Source organism: Lonchura striata, chromosome 2 (assembly GCF_050655825.1).
Source record: "Lonchura striata isolate lonStrDom1 chromosome 2, ASM5065582v1, whole genome shotgun sequence".
Taxonomy (NCBI): Eukaryota; Metazoa; Chordata; class Aves; order Passeriformes; family Estrildidae; genus Lonchura; species Lonchura striata.
In genome coordinates, this window is record NC_140704.1 from 92,893,701 (window position 1) to 92,920,287 (window position 26,587).

Genomic DNA, 26,587 nt, shown 5'->3' on the forward strand with positions numbered 1-26,587 from the left:
CGGTGACAGTCTTACAAGTGGAGAATATAGCTTTAAATAGAAAATATTAGGATCCTATCACAGATAGGTGATCCTTCTGATAACCAAATTCTTAGTTTTTGAGACAAATAATTGCATCATCATTGCAAAATAATGTCTTTAGCATACTTTACTCCTAGTCCAGTTCCAGTTTCTTTAGAAGCACCCTGTAACACCCCATATAACTGATTTTCTGGATGGTTATAAGATGGTGTTGACAGCCCGCTGAGAGTCCTCCTTCAAGCTCTGCATAGTGGTAGCTGATAATTTTGTGAAAGTAAAATGGACAGTGTAAGACTGGGAGAAAATCAGGGAGCTATAATGTTATTCACTGGACCTCTAGAATGGAACAAGTAATGCCAGAAATATTACCCAAGGGGTCATTTAGCATCCTTCCTGCCTTAAAGACTCAACTCTTTTTCATACTTCATAAAACTATTTATCTCTCTGTAGAGTTTAACAGCTCTAGGGTTTATGGTTATTTTTAGAGAAAACAGAAAGCAAATGTCACCTGCTTTCTCTCCCTTGCTTCTCACCAGTATTTCTGTCCAATGCACTGTGCATTGCAAAGCTTAATGTTGATGGATACTTGTAGAGTTCATCGTGGTTTCCTACACATTTTTGCTAAAGCTATTCCCATTCAGAGGAATGGGCTGACAGAAGCATCCTCCTGGAGTTCTTCTAAGTTATATGGCAGCAGTTGTGGTGGAATTCTCATCACAGAAGTTTTGTAGACTGTTGTGGGGCTCCTCATATCAGGAGCATGGCAAGCTCCAGCAGTGGCATCTTTGCTGCTGAGGATTTTTCAAACCGACCCCAGCTTTCCCCTCGAGATTCATTGCACAGAGGTTGTGAGGTGCACTGTGAACCTCAGAAGTTTCTGGTCTTCTTACATGCAGGACCAAACATTTTATCATTCCTAGATGAGTGGAAGGTATACATGAGTGGTTCAGCGAAGACTCTCCTCCAAGGATTTGGGCTAAAATCTGGTTGTACCTTGTGAAGAGTAGACAAAATGGAAGGAGAAGAACAGGGGATATGTTTAAAGAGGTGGTTTAAACCAGAGCCCTGGGGACTTCCAGTGGTGTATGGTAAATGAGACAAATGCAAGAAGTGTCCTGTATCTGCACGCTCTGGTCACAAGGAAGATGTTCCCCAGCCAGCTCACTCCCCAGACCAGTGTGCAGTCACAAGAGGGGCCACCCCCAGATCTCTACTTAGTCCCCCCGGGTGTTGGTGTGTGCAGGGGCTCGCAGCTCCCTGCAGCGATGGCTGTGGCGTGGGTGACACAGCTACAGCAGCACAGTACGGGAAACCGAGGCAGAGGAATAGAGAGGGGTCACCTGTTTGGATTCCAGGAAAATTTTATTTCCCTGGATTATTCAGGGAAAAATGACAATAATTTGGGGCAAAAAGCTGCTTTTAAGGAGAGGCGGGAATAGGGGGAGGACACAACCTTTTATCAATAGGAAGGCATAAGGGGAGGAGTGCAGGGTAAATGCTATCCAATAGAAGCCAACAAGAAGAAGGAGCAAGTCCTGCACCCCAATCTTCCTTCAAGGAGGGGATGAAGGACAGGGAACATTTCAGAAGGGAACAAAGGAGATACAAGGAAATTGACAGGTGTATTGACATACACTTGGCGAGAGAATCTTGGGGCAAACAAATCAGGACTGAACCATTAGGGAAGCCAAATGGAGTACATGGAATGAACTGTTACAAACTTATAACAAAGAATATTTAAAATCTACTAAAGAAAAACAAACTGCAAAACAACAGACTACCACAGTGTCCCAGGGGGATTGCCAGAAATTAATTGGAGGCAGAGCTTGAGGATTGAGCTCTGGGATGAGCCCTCCCTCTGGCTGAAGCATTCAGCAGGGTTCAATGGCTCAGGTTGTACCGTGGCTCTCATCTGGAAGCCGTAATGGCTCTCCAAGGTCTGGGGGCTTTGCACAGCTGCAATGTGAGAATCCCAGACATGGATCCTTATAAAAGATCATAAAACTCTGAAGGCACTGAAGCATAGCTGATTGCAGAGGTTTTTGCCATCAATACTGTAATCTCTTTGGGAATCATGATTCTAAGGCAGTGACTTGCCCGATCAGCATTATTGAGGGAGCAGCACTGCTCACCTGGCTCAAATGGTTTGGCCTGTATGTGGCTACAGCACTTCCTAAGTATTTACTGATGTTTACATTTTTGAAGCAATTGAATAAATGTTAATGTATCTAATTTAAAGTGCCTATTACTTGAGATAGCATGATTTTCTCCTACTCGTAAAAAAAAAAAAAAATTATGTGTAATTGATTCTGTTTTAATGAATATTCTCATACATCACTTCTAGGAATAGTCTTTAAAGTAATGGAGTATTAAATTCTGCTTGTAAGAGGATACACGTAAATACTTCCATCAAAGTCCAGGAGTTAAGTCTTGTTTGATCTCATGCAACTAAAAGAAATGAACATAGAGTAATTTTGTTCTAAAACTGGGGTTTTTTTTGCCTTTGTTCTAAAACTGTTTTTTTTTTTCTTCACTAAGCTGTGCATTCAGGTTTGCTAGATAAAACAGCCTGTAAATATATTATTGGGAAACATATAAAGTCAAACATTTCTTACTCAATTTTGAAACTCACATTCCATTTAAATTTATAGACCATTTTAACTTCATGTTCAGAAAGTACTAATCCACAGTTCTCAGTTTTCTATTAGGTATAAATCAGCTAAAATGTTTCAGACTATCCTATCATGCCTATATTCATGAAACTTCATATGCATTTCAGATTAGACAGTTTGAAACCTGGAAGTATTTTCATGATGTTATTTTCCTTGATCATTGCCATTTGCAACTTTGCCTCAAAGTTTGGGCAATACCTTATTGTGAGAAAAAGTAAAGGAAAAAAGATTTCCAGAAAGCTGGGAAAAACAAGCCTTAAAAACAGAAAAAGCAGAGAAATGTAGAACTAGCTGCAACTACAGAGTGAAATTAGAAAAAGTTACAATAGTACAGCAAGCAAGGACATGAAACAATAGTTTGAGCTTTAGGCTTGGCTAAGATATACCTTAAGACTGCAGGAAAATATGCTTAGCAAGATAGTAGAAGGTTTTAAGCTTAATAATGGAGCATTGTGTTCTGTTAGTAGAAAGAAGACAAGCAAGCATTGTGTGAAGCAGATGTATATGTACTTTTAGTGATTGGCTAAAACAATTATCTATAAGCTTTAGCAATATGCTATTGGCTAGAAAGTTTTTTAAATGCTCTGTAACAAAGAAATCTTTGGCTGCTGCTGGCAGGACTTGAGCTTTGACATCTTCCTATTGTCTCAGCCATGTAATGAGGCTGATGCTTCAAGTAAAGCTCAAGGAACGTATCCCAGCAGTCCCATCTCTTTTGTGAATGAAAGAGAAAAAATAAGCACACCAACACCCTTTGGTGTTTCTGAAGTGAGCTATTGCAGCTCTTTCAATTAAAATGGCAAGCGATTGGCTTTTATCTCAAATCCTTGTGTTATTACTGAACAGAAATTCTGCTTATTGGTTAGTTCAGATCAAAATACTTGGCAATATTTGGATATAGCTTAAGATTACATCTCTTCTTACTTTTAAATAGATGAAGAGTCACTTGAATTAACAGACCATGAGATATAATGAAACCATACCACAAGTAACGTCCTATCACAGCAATACTTCCCATGCTGTCATTTTGTTGTATCTCTCATATAGTAATAATGCAGGCTCACTCTGAGAAAATGTCAGTAGTTTGGATGAGATGGGATATTTCTGGACCATCCCATAAAGATATAGGTAATTAAGTGTAGCTAGATGTCAGGGTGACAGATGCATTCACCATGTAATGACTGTGACTCTGTCTTGCTGAGAGCATTGTCACTCCTGACTTTCTTGCTGAATGTAAGTATTCAAAATGCATTATTTTCTCATATTTGAGTCTACACTTGCAGGTGTTGCGAAAAATAAGATATTGAGGAATACAGGCTGTTAGAGGCTGAAAACTGAATTAGGATTACACAGTAGGGCTCTTATATTTCATCAGCATGTGTGTGTTTATGTATCTTTCAAAGACATAGAAGTCATGTATTCAGCTTGTTGTTTATTAATAAATTTCTGTGCTGATCATAAGTCCAGTCACTTTATCTCACAGGACTTGCCCCCTTTCATCTTAGCTAAATTCTTACTATTTTCATTTTTTGTCTATGATGGAAAAGTTAGGGTCAATGAGAGTACTTCAGAGAGCAAGAATTGTGGAATTGAGTCAGTTTTACTTAAGACAGCAATTTATATGCTCTGATTGGCATGGTGTTCATGGACCTGGGCTTGGAAAGGACAATGAAAGCTCTTTCCTGAATGGATGTGTAACATGTCATTCAGCTGACAGGCAATTCTACCTCTAGAAGAACCCAGCGGGGACTTGCAGCTCCTCTGCTGTGCTGGTCAAACACACCCATCCTCTTCTTTCCTTTCAGTTCAAGCCCTGATAAGAACTTCTCCATTTCTGAACAATCCTACTACCACACCGTTAACGACAGGAAGCAATATTCCATAAATTTTTCTTTTCTTGTGGTCGCTTTTCATTCTGCTGGGTACAGGGAGGCATCTCTACTAAGAATCACAGTAGGGGACCATAGAAGAATGACTGAGCAATGAGAAGTTTTTTGGGCCCTTTCAATCAATATAAGGTTGAGCATACTGAATCAGGCAAGCTGCGAATTGAGTGGGCTTAAATATATGCTGGACAACCATAAGCTTAAATTTCAATTTTAATTTTTGCCACTTGTATGTCACTTCATCTAAAAAAAAATAATCTGCAGAATAAATCTAGTTAAGAAAATTCTCTTTAGGGGTTAGTTTCTCTTTTGTCACCAAAAAACCAAAACCCAACCAACATGTTTTTTCCCTTGTTCTTTTCATTAAACACATATAGCTAGCAAGTGTTCTGATTAGGTGATTCCACTTTTGACTAGCTTGTGGCAATTCAATATCTAATTCAGCATTGCATTTCAGACTAGAACAAAAATCTGAACTCTTGAAAATTAATAAATAGAATATAGGACTTCAATGTGATTCTTCAACAAGCTATGCCAAGTGCAAATTAAAACTGTGCTTTCTAGTAGTTTTGCTGAGAATTTGAAATAATATTCAAAATTACAATAATTTTCTCTTTCAGTGATCCCCTGGAGGCATTTGGGATGATCCATCCTAGGGCAAGAACCTGTTTCCAACTGTCTCTCATATTGTTTCTTTGTGATGCAATTTCTCACTCCTTTGAAATCAAAGTAGATAACTTGCCCTATCATAAACAAACACAAGAGCCACACAAATGTTTTTGAAAATAACAGATTAACAATGTATTAGTTGACATATTTATTTAAATTTAAAACCAAACAAAAATTATTTAGGTTGCTTTACGTTATTTTTGTTTGCCTGTTTCTATTTCTTTACTTGTAATGAATGAGAATGTGCATTCCATGTTTTTAAATCTTTGATTAAAACCAAAAGCTTTTTGATTACTCATTTGATCAGTTTCCAATATCTCCTTAGTCACTGGTTGAGTAACATTATTTGGCAATATGGGTGAAGTGTAACTGGATGAAACAGAATTGGAAGAAAACAGTTCTTGGCTGATTTTTCTTGAGAAATGAGAATGATCACAGTCTTGTCATTCTCAACTCCAGATACAGACACATGTCTTTAGCACCACTTTTTATAATGAACAGATATTGAATACTATGCTTATTATATTATTATCTAAAGCAAGAAATACTGTTTCTGAATTGGGGACCCCTTTATGCTGGGAAGATAATAAGTTAATGAAAAGCATGTGTCAAATGTTATTTAATACACTGTTGGAAAGTGTTGGCAGCATGTTTTGTAATGATTTTTAATTCATTTCGGAGTCAAATTACTTGAAACTAAATCTTTAATAGTTTTTTTTTTTTAAAAAAAGCAGCTCATCACTGACAATCAGTAGTGTAGTGGCTCATACCTGTGTCATATCTTATTGTCTGCAGCAAGAATCATAACTTTAAAGAAAGACTGTAAGTTTGCTCTCATTTTTCTTTGCACCTCAGTTCCCTCTTGGCCTGCACTGCCAAACTTGGAAACTAAGCTTCCAATTTTCTCTTTCCGTCCTGCATACAGGAATAAAGTGGCAATTTAAATAAAATATTATTTCTATATGAAAATCTGGTTATTACAATTCACAGATGAAATCAGAAATGAATGATCTGACTGAACTCTATCTAATATTTATGGTCACAGGGAAGGAAGTCTTTAACAGAGCTGCAGATGAGAACAATAAAATAGTTAATTTTAAATCGTATTTTGAACTTTATATTTCAGAATGATGGCAGAAGTCTCCATATCTACTGTGCTGCCATGATTAAATCATTTGCCAAATTCAGCTGTGGAATGGGGATGGTTTCTGTTTGCTATAGGAAATAATGAGTATTTGATCCTGAGAATTATACTTGTTTGCCTTGTGATATTAAAGTCTGGGGTTTGTGCACTTGCATGGAACACACTGTATAAAGCAATACTAGGTCATACTTGCCACTGAACAAGAGGAAGTGACAACAGGTGTGAGACATGTCCCTGAGAATTGCCAAAAAATCAGAATTCACCTGGAGGAAGGGAGTGAATTTTTAGAAGAGAGCATGGAGTCAGGATGTTCATGCTTCTCTAAGAAAATGGAAGTGGTAGTGTTGCATTATGATATAAAGGCACTGAGTAGACAACCCTGCAGACCAGATGCTGACTACCATGGCTGTTACCAAATCTGTGTGATAGCATGAAAACTCTGGCACTGGAATGGCCACTGACAGTTAGCTAGAAATTTACAATAACATGGCACTGCCTCTGGCAGGTGTTGCCAGAGCACCACTTTTAGTGGTGCAGCGTGCCTGTCTGCAAGGGTGGTGTGTTAATACAGGGATCATACCTCACCTTCAGGTGGAGAAAGAATGACAAGAACTGCATCTCTTTGACACCCCTTGGGATACAGAGCACTGAAGAATGCTGCTTCACACAGCAGGGACCAGTGGTGATGTGCAGAAAGGCTAAGGATAGGCAGAGGCAACCAGATCTTTTGTCTAAAACCAGGTGCAAGGTAGTGACACTATTATGATTCCTTGTTCATTACCCAACAAAACTGAATTTAAGATATTTGTTTGTGATGTGGCACTAGTGATGGAAATCAAACGCTTTTTTCTAAATAATCTGGATTTAATTCCCACTCTGCACTGAGCTAGGCACCAGGAGGCTGCTCTGTGATAGCTAGGACAGCAGGGAACAAGCTGCCAGTAGTCTCTCAAATATCACAGATCATCAAGTGCAAGAAACTCATGAGAGTATTTTTAATTATTGCTAAAATGGTCAAGGAAAAAGTGTGGCTGGGAAAGCTTGAGGTGAGCACATATGAAAGTAAATGTCTGGACTGCAAGCCTCACGAAGGCAAAGAGGTGAGTGCAGCAGTATAAGTGAAACACCCAAATGGCTGTAAAACACCTGTAAAAAGGAATGCCTTTGAACCACAGGGTCAGCTCCTTCCAGTGTTTTCATGAACTTGCAGCTGCCACTGAAGCAAAACAGGGTTGATGAATGTGTAAAATATGGATGGGGATAGCAAACAAAAGGTGACACCTGTATAAATTATTAATGCCTTCAGCATTTATTGATTTCAGGACTTACGCAAGTCCTGCTGTAGTTTGTCTTGTGATGGTAACTGTTGAAATTGCTCAAGTCAAGGGGCTTTACTTTTATTTTGCTGAGTTTTTTAATGCTAGCTAACTGTGAAATGTGAACAAGTTTTGTTAGTGAAGGGACTGCTTAAGGAGGTGATAAAACCCAAGTTTTCTTCTAGTTTCTTCACAAAGGCTTGGCAGTTCTGTTGTGATGATAGTAGGAGATGGTGGACTATGAGGTCCAAAAAGTGTATTTTTATTCCCACTGAAATATGAGAGTGGGAATTAGAAAAATTCTAAGAACTCTCTTGCTTGAGAAGGACCCCTGTATATGTGATAGAATTGAAATGTGTGCTGGTTTAGCCTCCCAATGCTCTGCTTTGAGGTCATTGTAGGTAATGCCTTGTGCTTGCTTGAGGTCTTGTGCATAGAAAATTATTTATCCAAAACTGGGACAGGATTAACAATTTAACATGGTCTGAAAAAAGAGAGTGGCTGTGAGGTATGAACATTTGGCAAATACTGATGTAAAAACAGCTTACTATATATAAGTTCTGCCATTAGCAATAGTACTAACATAATAGTTTTTAAAGCACTCAGAGAAAATAAAGACCTGCTTATGAGGCATATATCAGTGTATTTTACATTTATCCATTATTTATTGAACACAGCATATTTAAGACATAATCTTGGTTACCTGCTTGTTCCAGGTCAATATAGGAATGCCTCAGCAGAAAATTACTATTGTGTATTGCTTATGATAGTGAAACTGCATTTTACTGGTTTTTATACAAGCAGCAGAGGGAAAAAAGAAACCTGTTTTGCCACTGTTTTTCAAACTCTTCTTATAAGGGCAAATATAACTTTGTGGGGAGTAGAAAGAATTGTTTAATGGGAGACTGAGGGAAACTACTAACTTCACATCAAAGTTTTGAATTTTATTATAATTAAATTTATGATATATTTTATCCCCTTCTGTCTTTAGGTATACACTTGCTTTTATAGAGTCAGTAAAAAAGCAAAATGAAAGCAAAATATTTCTTTTTAGCATATAAATAAATGCTACTTCACTGAAGTCATATTCACCATAGAACTAGCATGTCTACTAGAACATGTTTTACTTATTTATATAGTTTTCATCTGGTGACTTCAAATTCTTCAGTGGATTTATCTTCACATTAGACCCTAGAGATAATGAAGAACACACATTTCCACTTCACAAGTGGGAATAACTAGACAAAGGCTATCAGAGGTATTAGTCCTAGTCCTTTTATAAGCCTCAATCACTGTTTTCCTCCTACCCCAATCTCTTATCAGATTAGTAGAAAAAATCAGAAATGTGAATTCACTTTCTGCTGTGCAACACAATTCCATTTGGGGAGGGCTCCTTTGAATCTCTAATATTTAATAGTTTACTTGCAATATAAGAGCAGTAACACCCTCCAGGCACCATAAAAAGGGTACCTGAAAGATTGTCATGAAGAGCACAAGTTTTATACTGAGATTCAATTAAACTTCCAACAATGTTAGATTTTGTTCATTACCCATATTTAAGTCCACCAGCTTCTGTGTGCTGAGTGGTGGAGAAGAAGAGGTAGAGTTGGTGTCCTCAATTACACTGTCCTGCACTGCTGCAGCCTATGGGGATGAAGGAAGTTTATCCCTCTCTCCCTGGTGGAGCAGTTTGAGTTCTGCAGGGCAAGTGATAGTCTGGTGGAAAGTTCAGTCATGGAGAGGGACAGGGAAAGAATGGAGCTTTCCCAGCAAGAACAAGAGCTCCAGGCATTTTATCCAGCTCTGAGAAACCTCCTGTAAGTACATAAGCATTTTTGTAACAGTAATTCCTATTTTTATAGTTTAGCCAACTTTGGGACAATTTGCATAAGAATAAGGAGTATATTTCTGACACAAAATCTTACTCACCAATATTCCAAATTGCAACTTACTCTTTCAGTGCATGAGGTGCTGCAATTTCTCAGGGAAAAATCATCTGAATTGTGTGAAATTGCAGAACATTGGGTTCTTTGACTTCTTTCATGGAAATGTCTGAACAGTTGTGTCTGAAATTGGGTGATGTGATCATGTACAGGAAATCCAGACTGTCAGGAAATAACAACCCAGTTATTTATTTTCCCTTCTTTTCAGGGCTTTGTAGGAAGAATCATCATGTAACCCTAGTGACTGGCAAAGCCATGAGTTCTGCCAGTGATAATGTTATTGATACAGCTGCCAATGTTGTTGGCTTTCTAACAAGGCACATGGGCTAAATATGACTAGTGCTCTTCTTTCTGTGTTGTCAGATCCAGTGTAGGGTATTTTAACTCCTAACCAAAGAGTAATCTTCATGATGCCCAACATAAAACATCTGGCACACAAATTTGTTATTCACATTAGTAATAATGCTGGAAGTTGAAGGTTTTGATGTGTCTCTCAACTGCTTACTTTATATCTATCTGAACATTTAATATACCCACTCTCATGATATAGTTTGCTCCTTTGTACTGGGATGCACATGAGAGTTATTCTAGAAAAATGCAGGAAAGCAGAGTTTGTCAACTACTGCAAGTGGAAAATTTAAACGTGATTCAGCTTTTAATGAAGAGAGTAATTCTCTTTCATCTCTCTGCTAGACATGTAATTCTAGCTGGTCCTTCATTAGTACAGCTTTCATCAGTATGAAGATAAAGCTGTGTTTAAGAAATTACTTAAGATTAGAGTTCAGTATGAATTTTGTTTGCCATCTAAAAATGTGTTGCATTTTTCAAACTGGAGTTTGAATATGTCACAGAAAATGGGCTTCTTCTGATTTTTTAGGTTTGGTTTTTGGTTTGGTTTTTTTTCTTTGAGGGTAGTATTCTGGATGCCAGAGCCACTGAGAAACTCTTCAAATTGACATGATGTCTGTCACACACAGTTATGAATTAGGGAAGGAAAGGTTCAGAGTAAATTGCATTAGCAGAGGTGCATGTAATATTACATAATTCATTGCAAGCAGTGTTTTGTAAAATTAATATAAAATCTAACATAGTCTTTAAAGGTTTAAAGTGAAAAGACTAATTGCACCAGATCCATTTTGCCCTGTTTCCTGCTTACTGAATTCCAGCTGACAGCCTAGGAAACCCACACCTCATTACCATATTTTGAAACATCTGTTAAGGAAAACAGATCTGCTTGCCAGAATTCATCTTCCTTTCAGAAGTGCCAAGTATGTGAACAGAACCATTATTCCTTAGGCAAAAAAGACCATATTCAGCTTTGCTGTCATCAGCCACAGTAAGGCTTTATTTGGTTCAGAATGTATGTAATTAATTGAAGAAAGCTATTCACACAATGTCACTGTAATTACTGAAACATGAATATTTCTCCCTTGTATTTCATCTGAGAAATAATCCTTAGGTATCAGCTACATTTATTTTAATTCTACATTTTAACAGCTTGCTACCTGTTAATATAATTATGACATCAGAGCTACTGCTCTGTAAATGAGCTGCCATCAGGAGCCAGATGCTGAAGTTATGTTTTACATGGTGTCCTTCAGTCCATGGTTCTGGATCGGTGGCTCAGATACCTCCTGTACACTGTAACTACCTGTCTCTCAAAATACCCCTTGCAAGAACAGTATCTCCCTTAACTGTAGTCATTAAAGATTCCAGTAATTCTTGTAAAAGGTACTTATTTAAGACCAGTTTCACAAAGCCAGTGAAATGTTAGCCTTTTATATTTGCATACTTTTTTTCTTTTTTTTTTTTCTCTAGCCTTGCTTATTCCAAGTCTCTGTGGCCTTAAAGGGATTCAGTTATTGACATGTAGGTAAGTAGAAGATGACAAGATTTGGAGGACATCAGTTTTCTTCTTATTTCCTAGAGTAGACAGCTGTGTAAGCACACTGTGCCTATGTACTGCTTTCCATTTCCAGTTTCCTAATTAGAACAGTTTGTTCTGAATGAAAATGAAAACCAAAAAAATTAAATATAACTTTCTCTTTGTGTCTCAATGAGGCAGTGGCAAGTGGTAACAAGGCAGAGAGCCACTACTTCATAACTTTCCAGCTCTCCTGGACTTAAATACTTGCCTTATGGAGTCCAGAATGGATGGCACAGTTTGGGGCTGTGAATATATTGCAGTGTTGTGTAGGTAGCAGAGTGATTGATGCTCTGAACTCATCTAAGTACAAGCTGCCACTGCGCTAATACCATTGCTGATCACACAACCATGTGATCAGTTAGATTCAAGGAGGGATCCAGATGAAAAGTAAGAAGGGGATGGCCTCACTTTTCTGCTGGATTAGTCATTGTTCAGGCTCATCACACTGCTGGTGCTGGTATGGGGAGAAGGAGGGCAGGGCATTAGCACCTGAAAGTTTACTTTGGTGAGAAAAGCTTCATGCTACACAAAAGTTCATTTTCTGATGTCCTTTCTAATTTCCTCTTTAAATGTATTTTTATATACTGTTGTAATGCTTTTCTCTTTGCTATTTCCCTTTATACTTTCATCCCTTTCCTGCACTTCTTGATCAGTCAGATGTAGTCTGAATTTCTTCCCTTAGCTCTGCATGTATATCTAGTCCCTGCTAGAATTAGGGTACCCTTCTTTATACTGCATGTTAGATCCATACCCAGACATATGGATTACTAACCCACTCCTGACCTTTTACCACCTGCTTAAAACCAGGCATCGCCTGCTCTGGAGCCCTCAAACAGGGTCAACTCAGTGAGATAAATCAAACCTTTACATTGTAATGGGAGCATATTTGAAGGTGTGAAAAGAAAGAAGCCTTGAACTGATCTAGCAACTTCCACAGCCCCTGAAAAAGGATGTTTTTGTACCTCTTCCTGTCATCTTCCCTGGCTGTCCTGGTAACACAGTTCCGTGCAGTACCTTGGGCCAGCTCCAGTGCCTGGTCAGCCTCTCCTGGAAACGCTTTGTTTCTCTGGCCTGTTAGGAAATTCGCCCAGCAGAGGGAAGGTAGACAGGCAGAGTCCAAGGAAAGGAGCAGTGTCTTGAGACTGGATGTGGAATAGCAGATGAAAGCAGGGGAGGACAGATGACAGCAATCAAAACCTTAAACTTTTGACAGCAGTGAGGTTTGAGCATCCTTGTTGCCAGACTGACCTCACTTCTGGAGTCCCATTTGACAGATTATCAGCTGAGTGCTGAAGCAATCTAGTGCACAACAACTGTATGCATTGGTGCTTACTGTTAGACTACAGCCAAGCCTAACCTACCTTGTAACTGAGCAAATATTGGTGAGATGTTTTCCTATTGCTCTTAGGAAAACTAATGACACTCAGTTGTCACTAATCCTTGAAAAGTCCAGCATAAGTGTAATCCAGAAGACCCTTGCCCAAACTCTTAATGTCCTCAGTAAAGTAATTGCACTGCTCTTTCCTTCCTACTTTTCCATGCTGGCTGAGTAATTGCTGCTTCTCTTAACTCAGCTGCAGTCTCTCAGGTGAAGCACCTAATGCAGGTAGTAGTCACCAGATAGCCTTCTAACTAGATGAGTGCTGCTCATCAGTCACCTGTAAATTACTGTCCAAACACCCACTGTCTGTGCATCTGTCTGTGTGGGTACTCTGCCTCTGGTGTTTGGACCCAAAGGACCTGATACTATCACCAGAGTTTAGGAGAAGGTATCCATACCTGCAGATCAGGTGGGCCAAGGTCAAGGCTCCTGGCCTGAATTTGAAGTGCCGTGTCATCACATCCACCAGCCTGTTTTTCAAAGCTCTGCGTTTGGACTTCCGAGTCTTTGATCTCCATAACAAATCCAGGGAGAGGCTGCTAATCTCAGATATGCTCTGTGTGTGCAAACCAAGCATTCGGAGTGGTTTAGCAGCATATTGTTAGGCCTTGTCTTTATGCTCTGGTTTACAGTTGTAAAAAAATTTATCCTTCCTTTGTGATCCTCTTCTGTAAGCTTTCCTCCTATGGTGAAAAAAGGTACTGGTAATGAACTGCTGCTCCTGTGACATCCAGAGCCACAGGAGAGAGGCTCTAGTGCGCTGTATCAGATGTTGGTTTGCCTCACTTTTCTGGGTTTGGCACTTGCTTTGAAATATTATTACTATCTCTGTTTCACTAACATATGTGAACTGGATCATCTCCAGTAGCATCATCACCATTCAAATATCAAAAGTAGCCAAGATGGGAAAACATTCATACGTCTTTCTTTCTTCTGTATTAGTGGTGACCAGTGTCACTTGTAACTCTGAGCTTATAGTAAAGATAGGTCACTTTTGTTCAAAAGGTACAAAGCACATTGTTTGACATTCCTCAGAGAAATGTACCTCAATGTTATAAGATAAATTTTTAAAAGGGAGATAAGGAGAGAACGTGCCACAGGCAAGAGGCTTGGAATTAGATCCTTTCCAATACAAAAAATTCTATGATTCTATGATTTTTTTATACTTACCACTGCTCAGATATGGGATGTAGGGAGATGGAATGAGATGGCAACTTCTAGATGAGCATTTACCTTGTAAGAAAGGATGGTTAAAAGGAGGTGGTTTGCTTATTTATCTGATTATAAGAAAAATGAAACATGCTGTTTTGGACATGGAGCTGGAATGAGAAAAGCATGACTCACCAAGACCCATGGTTTTCCAAATTTTTTTCCAATGGCAGTGAATTCTTCATCTCTCTGCACCTGTGGGAGCAATTATTCTTCATTTGTCTGCCTTTTTGTGTTGAAAATTCTTCCTTTAGTGAAAGCTATCTGTTACTTTTGTAATTTACTCCAAAATGGGACTCCTACTTCAAGAGGGACTCATTAGTGAGACTGCTTTTTAAATACTAGATAGGATTAATAAAATCAGTCTTATGGAGGATGAATGTGAAGGCTGGTGGAATTTCAATAGCTTGATCTCAGCTGTATCAAAAACATAGAGAATCTAAATGCAAGCTCATAACTGAAAAAATGAAGCTATCACTTCCCTGTATCAATGTAATGCTGGCATCTGGGAGTGTCAGAATTTGTTATTTGTGCCTTTTGAACATTTTTCATGTTTTCTGGAAAAAAAAAATCCTGTTCATTATCTCTTCCTCTGCATTGCAGTCTTACTTTTGAGAGCTTTCTCTGCCTTCCTGTGCATCTCTCAGGAACATATTGCAGGAGGGCATGCATGACTGACAAGTTTAGCATGTACCATTCACCAGGAGTAAGATAAAAACAGGCCACATATAGGTAAGGTGGCAAATTTTGCCCAAGAAGATGATTTCCATCACTATCATGGCTCTCATTTGATTTCTCAGAGGCTGAACTTCCTGAGAAATTCTCTTTTATTATTTCCTTCTTACTTGGATGCCTGAAAGTTTGGCAGTAAAATGTTGTTAGTCCTTTTACTTTGTTCCCCATTTCACATTCATGTTACCTGTTTCTCCCCTCTTTTTCCTTCTCTCTCTAAAGGTTGAGAGTATCTAAAGTAATTTATGCTCCTGCATTTTGAATTTGTCTGAACTATTTATAATGAGATTGCCAAATGCTTTTGTGACTGAAAAAAACTACAGAGAGCCCAAGGGTGTAATATAAAACACTCTAAGTGACTTGAAACCAGAAAAGAGTTGTGTAGTTGGGTTCAATTTGCCATCAAGATTTGACCTTTCTGTAATTTTACAGGACAGTGAAGGTCTACTGGGACAGAAACATTTTCAAAAAAAAAAAAAAAAAATCTGTTAGTAATCCAGTCAGCACACTAGGGTGCAAGTCCATTCCTGAGTATACTGCAGCTCAAACAATAATAACCTGTATTTGTATGTGTCTAACCTGCAGGTTACCTGCTTGAAAAGCAGGATGTCATCCAGCAGCAGAGTGGGTTGTATATGTGTGTGAGTAAAAAAAGGAAGAAAAATTTTCCTTGGAGTCCCTCCATTGTCTGTTCCCTCTCCTCCACCTTCACCTTCCTTACCTTGTATTTTGTTTGAGTTATCCCAGGGTACAACATGTATTTCAAGGAGTAGTGCTTTTAGACGTATGTGTGGTTATCTGAGCACAAGAGCTTTGCATATGAAAATACAGTACTTCTGATGATATTGTCTGAGTTTGTTTTAATCTAGTGCAATGAACTATTAGATTCACTTTAAGAAAAAAATCTATCATCTCTCTCTCAACTGGACTGAAAGCAGGAGGAGTTGAATGCTTAGCTGTGGCAAAGGAGAATTGCTCTGAGCAAATTTTCATTACCTGCTTAATTAGTAATGTTTTGAAATATTATTTAACATTTGTCTGCCCTGTGCAGTAAAAGTCACATGGTTGTGCAATGCTATAGGACACCCTGTGGCAAACTATATCAGTAAACATGCCATAGCTGTGTCCCTACTTTTATTCTTGTAGAGTGAAAGGGAGTCTCTTACTGTCTCTCTCACTCTTTGTGGAGCCACAAGGGCTTCTCTATAGTAGAGCAAAACAGTGAGCCAGATTATTTGGGGATAAGATTTGGCTTCTGCTAACATGGTGCAAGATCCCAGTGGCCTGTGGTAAAAGAAAATTTTGCCACTACTTTGTTGGGATTTATTCCTTGGTAAGGGAGAGCACAGCAGTATTAAGATTCCTTATCTAATCTCTGCAAAATGTTATTGCCTAAGGGATGCTTCAGAGTGTCTCACACCTTGTCTAAGCTCCATGAACCCTTTAAATTTGGATGCTTAAACTTTTTTTGTGTTGGAGACCGTTAAAATTCAGCTGTATGTACTGTGAGAGCAAACAATACAAATGTTTTGTAAATCCCTTTATTCCTCCTCTGGGGAAGTTTTCAGAAACCTTAGGCTTCAGAGGTTTGCTCTGAGCTCGATTAAGCTACAGCAGTAAGGACATTACTGCTTCCAGGTGCCCACAGCCTGAGCCTAGAGAGACCAGCAGGTACATCTGGAGTGGCAGAAGGGAATTCTCTTCTGCTCAGCATCCTGCTGAGGACCAGTTAAATGCTGCAGCTAAATTCAAAAGACTGAGTGTAGTTTAAATTAATTCACTGAACTTGTGAACTCCAGTATCCAGAGAGCTATTGCCTTTTATTTGCATGCCATTTCTGCTGTCCTAGCTGTGAAGACAGTAATTGCTAAGAGGGTGGATGTCCAAGAATGTAATATCTTAAACCTCAGCACTTTAACCCCACAGAATAAGTCTGTGGGAGCACTGCAGGAGAATGTATTCTCTGTTTAGAAACATTGGTGAATTTGTTTCTTTTGCTTATAAGATCATGACTAAACGTTTATGTCCTTTGGGATATGTTTGTTTTTGTTTTAATTTTCACACTGGATATATAAATTAGTGTGCAACTCTATGATTGCTTTCTTTGAAACACATTCAGTGTGTTTGCTATGAATACAAATGTACAGTGCAGAAAATAAATGCCATAGCAGACAACAAAACCTATCTATCATAATTTACTCACTCAGCAAAGCTATAAAAAAGTTTAGTACATAATATTTTAAAGCTTATCCTTTCGTTCCACCATTTGTTTTAACTGAGTTATATCGGGGTAAATGTGAACCAATAAATCTCTGTAACAGATCCTCACCTGCTGCAATGTAGCACAATTCAAAAATTATTCAGATGTATTTCAGTTGATGATACCAGGCTTTGCTGTCTCTGACTGTGACTCTTTCATAGCTGTCTGATCACGCTTTATTTAGTTTCATGAAGCCAAATGACAACTAGTTTTATGTTACTAGTTCCATTTTTATATATCTTTCTATGTCTACCGGCTTACATGTTAATGCAAGATAAAATCAACCATGAACTACAGGGACATTTATACCAAAGATTACACCAGAGGAGCTAAACCTTGAACTAAGGCATTGTTCTCCACTTGAATGCATTTACAGCTGTGATCAGACTCAGAGAGGGAGCTGTGTAGCACAGCTGTTATCCAAAGAAACCTTATTTCAGCACTGTGTGTACTCCTGGAATATCCCACATATATGCCACTGAGGTGGGGTTAGTACAGATGGCAAGTATTTAGAGAGAAGGATTGAGGAGTATTCAAGCATTAACATAGCAGGCACTGTAGAAGAGCTTGTGATTCCACTTTGTATTGTTTCTGTTTTGTGGAAAAATCAGAAAGGGGATTTATGCCATGTATTTGCAAATCCTGGCTGCAGTACATCCTATTTTTTAGAGCCAGCTAGACAACAATCATGTGCATGCAAGATGTTGTGATTGTTTTTCCTTCACTGCTTGCTTGGAAGCAGAAGTCTCTAATTTTATCTTCATGACATGCAGGAATTCAAGATTATCTTCCGTTTTCCCCATGATGAAAATGGGGACATTCTGAAATGAATATTTTGCCAGTATTCATGATCCTTGCAGACATCAATCTTGGCATACACCTTTTTTTCTGAATCCTTGCCTAGGATAACAGATACTCTATGAAGCTGGAGAGGTATGTGGCAATGAAATAGAAGTTAAGAATCAAACCAAAGCACTACTCCTTTCAAAGGACAAACTTTTAATGTGGGAAATTTTTCCTTTAAGAGATCGTTTAGTGTTTGTTGGGAAGACATGAATGGCTGATAGTCTATCAGGTATCAGCTGAAATATCTGGATTCATTTTTGTAGGCACCCAACAGTTGGTATACTAAGGCTTGTCTTATTATAGTTTTGTTATTCTGTGTATGGCACTTATCTTAATAAGGTAGGAGGGTGCTTTTTTTTTTTCCACAGGGTATTTTATTCAGAGATGAAGCCTCTGTGTGTTGTGAGTCTGCCCACTCCACTTTTGTGAAGGTTGAATGTGAATAAACTTAAGCTGAACTGCCTGATCTAATAGACAGCACAGTGCTAACACAGTTAGATGAACTCGAAGCCAAAGATCCCTCTGACTCAGTAGTTCCTGATGTTACTTTACCACTTGGACCTCAGGACCTGTAAGGCAATCCTTTTGAGTACATGAAATTATAATGGGTTATCAAATCAAAGCCCAGGTAGTCTGAAAAGGAGAAGTCAAACTAAAGCTGACATATCAAAGCCTCCAAACTATATTGTAAGCTATAACCTTACTGTAGATAATAAAACCATACGATGAATAAATGAGGCCCATTACTTCCTTTTTTCTCCATCGTCAATATGAAATTCTGATGATAGTCACTTTATTGCTCTGCATGAAACTGCATATATTATTTAACCAATATTAAAGATTTCCATCTATTCAGCTACATGGGCAGCTTTCATGCGATAAAGTTTTATTCTAGCAGGGGAGTACTGCCAAGCTTTACTTTAGTTAAATACATTAAAAGAAACTCTATCATCCATGTGAGTCTGCATTGTAAAATTCTGGTTTGCTCCCTCGATATTATTTTCACTAATGTTATCAATGCAAGAAATCTTTTCAGTAATCTTTAGCACATGTTTGCTATGTAAATCAAATTATAAGTAGCAGATAAAACCTTGCTAGGGCTTCTGAAACTGTAGGTGTAAAACGGATTTGAATTCAACACTAAGCTAACTTAGAGAATGAAGACCTTTGCTGTCTTACAAAATTCTGACTATACAGCTGTTAAATCTGCAGTTCCTGCCACAATCTGTTTTGGTGACCTTGTCTCACTTACTTCAGGTGTGTTCTTCTCTCCCATAAGAATCAGTAGCATATGATTTTCCAATCTTTATTACAGAAAGGTAACACTTTGAGGCACTACCACCATGAAAATGATAAGCAGGAAACAGAATTTCAGGAAACAAAGAGTTTAGACTACTTTCTTATTAATTTCTCAGAGGTAGAACTGCTCATCCTTTTAAAATCATACTCTACTCCCTGGAAAGAAGAGGCTGACAGTGGGGCAGAATGGCTCATTTTGAGTTTGGGATTGAGATTTGCCTTGACTGCAGTGGTGTAGTTCTTGTTACTTTCGATCAGATAGTTCTCTGAAAAATTGAGGGGTTCAAAGATGCCCATTCCATTTTTTCTCATAATGACAGCTGCTTTGGAGATCGTGGTGGCACAGCTCAGTATTTCTCAGGTCTGCTAGATCTACAGCTAGAATACATTTGATACATCACAAGTCCTTTCGCACTCTTTCTGTCACTCTTTCCCAGAATTACTTTAGGTTCAAAAATCTGATACATCTGTTCAGTATAGTCCAGTTATCACCAAGATCCTTTGCATTCTTTGAGAGGGACTGTGCTTACCTCCATCAGAATTTCATTTCTCTCAGCCTCAACCATACTGCATCTGCTTTTCCATCACTTCTTAGATCAGCCACACAGCTTCACTGCTACTTCTGCTCTGCATTGTCTTCAACCTTTGTCTTAACCATCTCTTTTCTTTTCTTAGTTTGTCTTCCCATCTTTGGTTTCTTCTCTTGGCATAACTGTTGTCTTGTGTTCCTGCAGCTGACCGTCAGCCGTAGAATGCGCCTCTGGGTTTATCTTTGTTTTATAACTTTATCTTATCTCTTTAGAGCAGCAGCTCTAACAGTGCCTGCTGCTTCTCAGTGCTAAGCCATAATGGGTTGTGTTTCCAGACTTCTGGTAACACATTATTTTCAGACACTGACTCTGTAGGTCCTTGTTTTCCCACATGTGATTAAGGGTCAAACTTTAATCTTTAAATTGTTGCCAAGAAGTAAGAAGAGCAGTGATGAGTCAGAAGCTCCATAAAACCAGCTGCATAATAAAGTTTAAGTGTTCAGTGAATTAGAACAATGGGAACAGTCATAAAGCCTTCAGTGCCAAAATGGTCTTTTTGTTTATAAACACCTGCACAGTGGGATTTCCCATTGCATGACTGTAGTGCTTTGGCTCTTTTTCATTAAAAGGTAATAATTTTTGAAAATAGCACAAGCACTCAAGTTGAAGATTGAGAAAGTCCATGGGGAAACTGCATTTAGATAAAGAATCCTAGCTAGGTAGCATACTCTCATATTGTTTTTATTTTTCCTGTTTGACATTCTCTATTGGACTTTATGGAAATGAAATAAGTGAAGAGGGGGAAATTTAGGGAGTTATTGTTGTATTTCTGAAATAGATGCTTATGTCCTGCTCTAAACTCTGTTTAGAGATGTGGATTATGTCAATCCATGACACTGGACAATAAATCGAGGCATGGCAGATTCTCTAATTTTTCTACAAACAGGTGCACAGCATAACATTAACTTCTGTACATATCCCTCTGCTTTATTAAATAAAATGAACAATGCCAAAAAATGTTTCAAGAATGAGCTACATTTCAGATCATATTGATGGGTTAAGCACTCTGAACTGTGGTGAAGTTACTGTCACAGCACTCCATTTTTGGTTACTTCCCTGTACTTTTCTAAAATAGGAATTAAAGCTATTTTAAAGAGCATAATAGGTATGCCTAAAGGAGGGTTTGGCATTTCCAAGGAGCTCCTACTTTTACTGAGAAAGTAGCAAGAGAGAAAAGACTTCAAAATAAAACAGCATATTTTAAAAGTTTCAAATTGCATGCAAATCTATTTACTATCAATATCAGGAAGAGCTAAATCATGCAAAGGCAATATACAATTGTGACTCTGCCTTCCCAAACTTCAAGCATGCACTTAGTAAATCTCCTTGAGAACCATGCATAGGATTTTTCTAGGGTATGAATGAAGGATTTTGCAAGGGGCTATTGCAGACACTGAAGAAACAAGAAGTAAAAATATAAATATGTTGAAATTCCTTAGATCACCCTCTGAATTTTGCCTAATTAACTTCTGCTGCAGATTTTCTGTTCAGCATCTTATGATTCTCTTTTACTGGTATGTTTTTATGTATAATACTGGCAAGCAGCTATAGATAGAAATCAATACCTATGTGAATGTCGAGGAAGCAGCTGAAGGCTAGAGCTGTTACAGAGATGGGGAAATGTCCTTTGCAAGTACAAGGGAGGAAAGAAGAAACAGAGGAAAGTAAGCATCTTTCATCTGATCAACAAAATACACACAAACTTGAAGAAAAACTCTTAATTTAAAGCTGAAAACAGACACAACAGCACCAAGTGCAATTATGAAGAGTTTATGTTTATTTAAATAAATTCTACTGTTTATTAAGATAATTTAAAAGACAAAAAATCACTGGTACTTGTGAAGAAAAATGATGACATGACAGTGATTATTCTTTCTAGAAGGGACAGAAAGTGTTTGCCACTTACAGAACAAGATCTGGATAAAGAGAAATGTTTACAGCCCTTGAAAGAAAAACATGCTCCTTATGGAGGCACACTCTTTCCCAGTTATTTTGCTCTTAGACCTATTTCCTGTATCTTCCTAGGAGATCAGAACTAAGCCAGAACTGGAGCACTGTGGCAGTGGTGTGGTATGATATTGCTGTCTATCAATTGTGAATTAATTCTGATGTGTAGAGATAGTTTATTTTTGCACATGTTTTCTTTGAAGGTGACTTATATGCACATTATATTTGGGAATATAAGGTGAATAAAAGCACCAAGTCCTTCCCATCTCCATATTCCACCAAGTATTGACAACGATCAGTTTATGTAACTTAAAGCACCTTAAATTCACATAGAATCTCATTTCAAAGTTGTGTTGGCATTCAGGAACACACATAATCACAGGATATGATTACATGCAGGTGCCTTTATTAAGAGCTCTGGGAATCAGGGGTACAGACCCAAATCTGACTCCGACACGGCTTTTGAGCTGAACATATTTTATATTCTATAGTTATATAACTTACATATTAATTATTAAACTTATATTGTTCTATTGTATACATTGACATGAGTTTCTCATGATCTTTCTTAGGCCCCTGACCACAGTTTCTCATGATTATGCTTAAGATTAAACAGTAATTATATTTAATTACTAAACAATCATCACATCTAACAATTATATCATTTATCATGTTCTAGCTAGTTGTACCTTGCAGTTCTAGCAAGGTTCAAAGTCTTCCTGTACTTAGGGTATTTATTTTCTTTTCAGGGCCTACTAAGCTTAATTTTCCTTTTAACCCTAAATCCCCATTATTTTAAACCCTTTTACTATCAGTTGAACTCAGTACAGTTTAAGCCACATTAAATCAGTCACAAACTGGTTACCTCTTTCACTGCGAATTCCTTGAAAGGTCTTCAAATTTTTCATTGATTTTTGTCATCGTTTTACTTGTGTTCCCATGGAGAAGGTCTTACTATTTTATTTGTGAACTGTTCTGTGAATATATAATTTTTTAAATAATTCCCACATTTAAAAGACTATTAAATCAAATTAAAGTATGCACAATCAGAGAGAGCACTGAATCTTTTTCACACTGGCTGCAAGCTATCTGCACCTGTGAAGCATGTCTGCTTCACAGACCTATGTATCTGATGAAGTTTCCAGCAGGCCCTCCAGTTTTTGCCCTGTTATAAACTGGCTTGCAATCAGAGTAAGAAAGCAAAAGCATATGCAGAGATCTGTTCTAAATTTGTTTGACCTTGACCCACAAACTAGTCATTACAAATAGAAAAAAAATCATCTTTACCATGAGTGTATATTGCAAGTAAAGAGTTTTGCAGAATGCACAAGTTTAGAAACCTCATCTCACATCATCTTGGATTAGCAAAAGGTTTTGCCTCTGTGAAAGGCCACTCAGAGAAAACCCATAACTTTCTGAACACAGATTTGTGGGAGAGGCAGCTAGATATTGAAGTGATATATTTTCATTTGCTGAAGTTTTGTGTTTGCATTTGAATTTCCCTGGCACTGTAACTCCTCAGCTTTCCTGAAAGTTGAGATGAAGGAAAGAGAATTTCACCTGTAGCACAAGCATGGTTTGGTGAGATGGGGTATGCCTACATTAACTTTTTTGCTCAAATTAGGAGAGTACTTTTCAGTGCAATTCTCCTAACTATCCCTACACACTGTGCTTTGGTTTACAGTGCAGAGCTGTCTCAGAACATGTGAGATGCTTTCTTTTGGGAGGAAACAAAGCTGTAAGATTCTCTCCAGAGGTGTTGGTAGTATGTTCTGGTTGAAAACAATTATTCAGCTACTGGAATCAGATCAGGGCCTCTGAAGTGAAAAACTGCAAATTGGGAAAATTGCAGATGTGGGATCTCTAGTAACAAGTGTTTTGCTCCAGAGAGCTGCTTTTGCTGGTGTGCACAACAGGTTAAGGTAGGGTCAGCCCTTGTGATCTCAGGTGTGCAGCATGTACATGTGGGCAGAGATTTCCCCAATTTCCACTGAATACTAGAAAATTATTTACTCCCACATATGCTGGAACAAGGGATGTATAGACATATATAGGCATATAGTGACATTAAAAGCTGCCTGTAGGCTAAGGAAGAGCAAGAAAGACTTACTTGGATAGATTGTTTGAGGTACACTTTTAAAAAACAAATATGTGCTGTGTGTCCTGGTTTGACACAAATGAATCATTCCAAGCACTTGAGGCATTGGAAGACACCTAATCCTAGAGAGTCGGTTGAGCAAAATTAAGACCTAGTTATTAAGTATAATCACCAATGTTTACAGAGCAGATTACTGCTTTTGGGTGCTGCTGATGTAGATATCTGATATACCACCACTGACATACCAAGTGAGAACTTGATTTTTCAAGGTTCATTATATAATTAGTTCATTTTTTTGCTAGGTGTTTCTTACTGTAATGTCTTCATATCATCTGCAAAATCTTTAGCATAATTTTCACAGATAAACTATTGGTGCAGAAATTGCGTCGTGCTAATTAAATGTGAGAAATGTACTCATTGCATTTGTGAATATGCATATTATTTCATACAAGTTGGCTAGAAAATGTATTAAAGGAATTTCTGTAGGTATGTAATTCCTGTAAGTAATCGTGTCCTGGAAAACTCACAGTTGTATTTACTATGTTCTTGTGCTTCTTTTTCTGTAAATGCGGGGATGCATTACACATGTGCGGAATAAATTATTTATTCATATGAGAGTGAATTCCTCTGCTCCCTCAAGCCTTCAGATAGAAGGTAGTTCACCAAAATCAACTCTTGGACTTCATCTTCTGGGTCTTCTCTGGTCTGTGCCTGTTTCTTTCTGTGCTGTATTTGGAGAGGGAAAAGGGTGTGGCAGGAGGTCAGAAGGATAGCCTGTTATGAAGTGGACTCTGACAAATCCCCTTTGCTTGACCTCCAAGTTGAATGTAATCATGTAGCTTATTTACTCTGAGTTAATAGAGTCTGTGTTTAACATTTATTGTATTTGATTAATGAAGGTTTTGCTGTTCCTTTGCTGAAGGAAAGGACAGATGTGTTTGCGGTCCACTGCTTCCACTTGAACAAACACAAAATCAGGTTTCAAATCTTACTCAAGGGTGTACTTCATCAATGGGACAATACACAGCCTTCAGTCTGACATCAGCTGGCAGAAGCAAAAACTACTGTGTGGTTTTTTTTAATCATAGGTGAGAGGGTAGCTGTCTTTGAGCATCTAGCTTTCCATACCTCTGAACACTGCCCAGTATTCAGAGACAGTGAAAGAAACAACAGGCCTGGACATCCAAGGCTGGTTTGGCCTTCGTATTCTTCATGTCTCTCAGAATAAAATCCCACATTCCCTGCTTCAGGTTCCCTTTCAGATGCCCAGTGCCCACAGCAGATGCTGTCTAATCTGAATGATAACTATCATGTCATGTTCAGTTTGATGTACAGTACTAACTGTCAGAAACCACATGTCATTTAGATAAATCAAGCCCTGTATATCAAATATACAAAAGTTTTAGTCAACTCCTCCCTTAATCAACTTTATTTACTCTGTTGAATTAGAGACAGTAGAGATCTGAGTCATTGTCTGCACATCTATCTATTTGCCATAAGGACAGCAGTAGTTCTTTGACATTCAGTCTTGTTTGCCCATTCAGGGCAAAATCAGAGGGAGAATAGCATGGTTGCTTGTGGAGCCTCCCCATTCCGAGGAGGCTGTAATCTGATTTAAAGACTTCTCCCATATACAGTTGCTTACTGTAGGATTGACTTAAAATTAAGCAACTTGGTTTGAAGCAGTAAGATGTGGATTTGTTCATGGAAGAACAATAGGATGATGGGAGTATTTTAGTAAACATGAAGCACATCTCAAAAGCAAAATATCTTTGTTATCAAATATCTTCCATGTGTAAAATATGAGTATTGTACTGCAGAAGCTTTGTATAGTAATGAAATAAAATGTGGTGTGATTTGTGTTGCTTGTAGGTTGATGTCCCCATTGGCCACACTTGAAAATCTTACACCAGTGCTCTCTCATATTTGTAGCTCCTCTAGTAAGTACAGACCCTGTCACTAAAGTAGCACGTTCGACATATTTGTTTGATTTGCTACCTCTAATGCAAGCTGCTTAAGCTGAAGAAGTTCTGACTTGATTTACAAGAACACAGGCAGTATTCATGATAGTGATGCTGCTGTGACTCTTCAGCTGATGGTGATGGTCTGCTGATAGCAGAACATTTTGACGTAAATGTTTTTCAGGACTGTAAGATGTGCTGTGCAAAATGTTTGTATTTTTGCTGCTGAAAACATTTAACTGGAAATGACAACTGCCTGGCATTTCTCAGGTATTATTACTAATGAAAAATGGTAGAAGAGTGATTTCATGCAGGTTTGTGCTGGGTGGTGTGACTTAGTCTCTCTGCAGAGATAGCCAACCAGTTTGTTCAGCCAAGGCCCTGAAATGGTGTTCATTCCTTATGTATGCCTGGAGAAGGGTCAGTTTATCCAAGTCCAGTATTTCCAGGTCAAGAGATTGACCTGGAAGTTCCAGAGAAATTAAGTTACTTAAACGGTTCGTATCAGTAGCAGCTTTCTCACAGATTTTGACTGATAACAGTTCCTCCTTGGTCTTATCTCAGCAGAGTGTTATGCATGCAGTCGTGTGAGGCTTATGGAGCCTGCAGCTTCCTCCATTGAGCCAAATCTATTACTGGGCTTCCTGTTGTTGAAAGGAAAAACAAGCTTACAATGCTTTATCCAG

The 26,587-nt window shown here is 38.2% G+C and overlaps 1 protein-coding gene and 1 long non-coding RNA gene across 14 annotated transcripts in view; one reads left to right on the forward strand and one right to left on the reverse strand.

Moving 5' to 3' along the window:
* Nucleotides 1-26,587, forward strand: part of LOC110469722 (poly(rC)-binding protein 3) — a 497,474-nt gene that overhangs the window by 263,775 nt on the left and 207,112 nt on the right. For 3 of the 13 annotated variants that reach the window (XM_085573677.1, XM_077784921.2, XM_085573674.1), the window contains one exon: nucleotides 11,470-11,524. The exons of the other annotated variants lie outside the window; for them this stretch is intronic. The gene's annotated coding sequence lies outside the window, so the exon portion shown is untranslated. The remainder of the gene's footprint in view (nucleotides 1-11,469; nucleotides 11,525-26,587) is intronic. 13 annotated transcript variants of the gene reach the window in all.
* LOC146768336 (uncharacterized) lies at nucleotides 6,919-22,438 on the reverse strand. The gene is made up of 3 exons (XR_014953390.1): nucleotides 19,836-22,438; nucleotides 14,304-14,363; nucleotides 6,919-13,642 (listed from the first exon to the last, which is right to left on the reverse strand). It is a non-coding gene; the product is annotated as an uncharacterized LOC146768336 (long non-coding RNA).